Raw genomic sequence first — 3,960 nt, 5'->3', positions numbered from 1 at the left:
GTCACCATTTCCTACTTTGCTTCTCTGTATTTCCAAGTTTGATTTGGCTCTTTTCCTCCTTATTCAACAATCACTGTTGAATCTTCATTGATTTCCCTAGCCTTCCACTAAAGGTCTCTTCTGAGGAGCCTCTTCCTGAGAAGTCAGTGACCTGGCTTCAAGGTCACATCAATGTACCAGAATGGTCCACCCCCGAGCATCAGTCAAGGGACAGCATGTCTGTAGTATGAAGACCAGCCTAGTTAAGTTCAGAGAGGCTGACGATGAGAGGACTGAACAGTGAGTGTTTGGGCCACTGCAAATGAGGACATCAAGGTACGGCAGAAAGAACACTGGAGCTGTAGTTAGAATGGGGGTTAAAAATCCAATTTTACTACCTGGGTGATCCCTCACAAATCACTTCACCTGGTTTGATCTCAGCTCCTTGTCTTCAAAATGAGGGCACAGCTCTAACCGTTTCAGGCCTGTGCTCCCAAAACTTCAGTGGACTCGAATCTGGGGGTTCCTATATTTTTGTGTCTGTCCTGGACCCCTTTGGCTGTCTGATGAAGCCTATGGACTCCTGCCTAGAATAATATTCTTAAATGCACAAAACAAAATACATAGAATTTTAAAGTAAACCAATTCTATTGAAACAGTTATCAAAAATATTTTAAAAAAAATCAACAAGTTTATGGATCCTGGGGTTAAGAACTTTTGCTCTGGGATCAGTTATAAACTCCTTAGTCTGGCATTCAAGGCTCACCTTGAGTGGTTCTACATTATCTTTCTGGCACATTTCTCCTCTCCACCACTATTTCATGAGGGGCTGCAGACCCTCTGCAGTCTGGCTTGACTCACTCTCCAGACTTTTCCACCTTCTTGCTAGCTTTATCTCCTCCCCAACCTATCCTATTTTCCAGTACCTTTTTATGAGTTTTTTGCCCCCATTAGAATGTATGCTAATTGAGGTTATTGTAGTTGGATCCCTAGTATTCAGGGCTCATGGTGAGCACTTAATAAATGCTTGAGAACAATTGAATCATTGTTTTTATTATTTTTTTATTTGGAAGGTCATACAATAGAGTCCTTAATAAAGACTTTATGGATGCCTGCATCTATCTATCCATTCATCTATCTCTCTATCTCTCAGCTCCATCCATCCATCCATCTATCATATCAGCTCCATCCATCCATCCATCTATCCATCCGTCTATCTATCAGCTCTATCCATCTATCTATCCATCCATCTCTCTCTCTATCATGTCAGGTCTATCCATCCATCCATCTCTCTATCAGCTCCATCCATCCATCCATCCATCTATCATATCAGCTCTATCTATCTATCTATCTCATTGATCTGTCTCCATGCACTCTACATTTGAGTCATGCTGGTTATTCCTGAGCTTGGTGCTTTATCCCCTACTCTCCCTCCTTATTGCTGTCTGTCACCCTATCTTTCTTCTCTCTCCAAATTCTTTTGCGTCACACTCATCTATGCCCATGTTGTATGTTCCTAGGAGAATGTAAGTGCCTGGAGGACAGGGGCTTCTTCATTTTTATCTTGTGCCTTGTGCAATGCCTGGTGCCTAGTAGGCTCTTGATAAGCATTTGTTGAATTGAGTAGAGTCAGTGAAGTAGGCCTTTTCTGCTTGGCCCAACAGGGCAGAATGAAGAGCAATGGGAAGAAGGCTTGAGCTTCATTGGCAAGACAATTCTTGATATATTCCCCTTCATTGGAGGTCCTCAGGCATCTAGACCACCACTGGTCCATTAGGAAACAGAAAGGATTCTGGTTTGGGTTTGGTTTGGACAAGATGGTCGCTGAGGTCAATCAGGCAAATGACAGACACGTGTAAGTGTGTATGTATCACCTACTATGTGCCCGCTGCTGGGGATACAAGCATAAAGAGTGAAACAATCTCTACTTGCAAGACATTTACATTTTAATGGTGAAGATGAGTTCATATGTTGAACAAATGTAAAGTTAGTAAGTACAGGATTGCCTGGGAGGAAGGCACTGGCGGTTGGGGGAATCACTAAATCATAAAGGAAAAGTTGTATCAGTCTTTGTGACCCCATTTGGCCTTTCCTTCTCATTTTACAGATGAGGGAATTAAGGCAGACAGGGATAAGTGGCTTGCCCAGGGCCACACAGCTAGTAAGTGTCTGAGGAGCATCTGAACTCAGGTCTTCCTGACTCTAAGCCTGAGCCTCTAAGCACTGAGCCATCTTAAAGTGAGAGAGGGAGACCCTATGAGGCCCAGGTGAGGAGGGAGGGCATTCCAGCTGGGAGAAGTAACCTTGTGAGAGAAGAACAGACAGAAGGCCAGTGTGGCTGAATCCTTTTGTGGGCTTTGGTGACCCATCCCTAATATCCCTTCCAACTCCAAGTGACGATCTCATGACCTCACCAAGGCCGTCTCCTAAGGGCTTGGAGGAGCTGTGGTCTGCATCTGAGGAGGGACAAATTACAAGGACACTTGAAGTTGTGAAGTATTCCTAAATTGCATCTGGACATTTCTCACTGGGAAAATGGGCGGGGGTGGGGGAGTGCGGGGGTTCTCTGATGAGCAGAAGGGGTGGTCCTGGGCCACAGTGGACATCTTCAAGCAAAGCCTAGGTGACCACTTGTCGGGTGAGTGCAGTCGGCTTTCTTTGTAAGACTAGATGGCCTCGGAGGTCCTGTGACTCAGGAAGCTGTTGCATTTCCTAGCCACGGTCCCCGTGTCACAGGGGCCGACTGGCCTCCACTGGCCACTGTGACCCGAGCCGGCAGATGCTGTTGTTCAGCCAGACCTGCCTCTGTTTCCCTACCCGACTGTAGGAAGGTACTAACTTTTCATTGAGTTCCTTCCTTCTCAACTTCCCAATTTCAAAAACACTTGAAGAAGGAAGGTGACTTGTGAAATGCCATGATTTTGCCCTTCACTCTCTGTAATCTATGTCTATATGCACACACGCGCGCGCCCACGCACGCACACACACACACACACACACACGCGCGCGCGCGCAGGCATGCGTGCCCTGACCCTCCCCTCCCCTAGGTGGGCCGGGCTAATCCTCTCTCTCCAGCACTGGGGAGGGTCTCTTTTTCGGGGCAGGGGTGACCTGCCGGTGTCTCCCCAGCACAGAGCTGGCTGGCACCTAGCAGGTCCTCAGCGATTGAGTGAATGAATGCACATGCCCACGTGCCTACCTCCATACATGTATATTGCATTGTGAAGATTTCACCTGCCCCGGCCTCAGTTTGTCTGTAAGATGAAAGGGTTAGGATGCGTGAGCTCTGAGGTCCCTCCAGGTTCTCAGTCCAAAGTCTGAGAACGCTCTGGGAGTCTTTGGGCAAAGCCCTTGGTCTGCCTGGCCTCCGATTCCTAGCTGTAAAACGAGGAGGTGGATGAGGGGATCGCTACGGCTGCACGGCCCCCTCCCCCTTCCTCGGCCTCCGGCCCGTCGCGGTCCTAAGGGATGAAATCGCACCTTAGGAGGAAAAGGGGAAGCTAAAATGCGAAGCTCCCGCTCCACCCGCAGCGAGCAGGGTTCGAACCTGCGCGGGGAGACCCCATTGGATTTCAAGTCCAACGCCTTAACCACTCGGCCATCGCTGCAGTCGGAAAATGACGCGGGTGGGGACACCTTAGAGCACTTACCAATGCGGACGCACGCCGCCAGTTGTGGGGCGGGGCCCTCGAGTCTCCCGGGAGAGTGGCCAGGAAAGCGAGGCGCATGCTCGAGAGGGGACGTAACATAGCGTAGGCTTCTGGGCGGGGCCCAGGGCTCCCGGGTCCGGGAGGAGGGGGCTGGTTGCGGCCTACTCTTTGCGCAGTTTGGATCTCTTTTGTGATCCGCCCGAGCGCCTTCCGAAGGCGGCCCGACAGCCGTGAAACCACCAGTGTTCCCTTCGTCCTTTGGGGTGCGTGCCCGCCCGCTCCAGAATTCCTGCGGCGTCTCCCGCAGCCGAACCCTTGGGAGCGGGGCTGC

At 49.8% G+C, this 3,960-nt stretch overlaps 1 non-coding gene across 1 annotated transcript; it reads right to left on the bottom strand.

Annotated features, from left to right (window-relative positions):
* Positions 1-3,505: 3,505 nt before the first annotated feature.
* Positions 3,506-3,587, bottom strand: TRNAS-UGA. Its single transcript has one exon. It is a non-coding gene; the product is annotated as a tRNA-Ser (tRNA).
* Positions 3,588-3,960: the final 373 nt, after the last annotated feature.

This window comes from Trichosurus vulpecula, chromosome 8 (assembly GCF_011100635.1).
Source record: "Trichosurus vulpecula isolate mTriVul1 chromosome 8, mTriVul1.pri, whole genome shotgun sequence".
In the NCBI taxonomy this organism is placed as follows: Eukaryota; Metazoa; Chordata; class Mammalia; order Diprotodontia; family Phalangeridae; genus Trichosurus; species Trichosurus vulpecula.
This window is presented reverse-complemented; position numbering and strand designations above follow the sequence as displayed.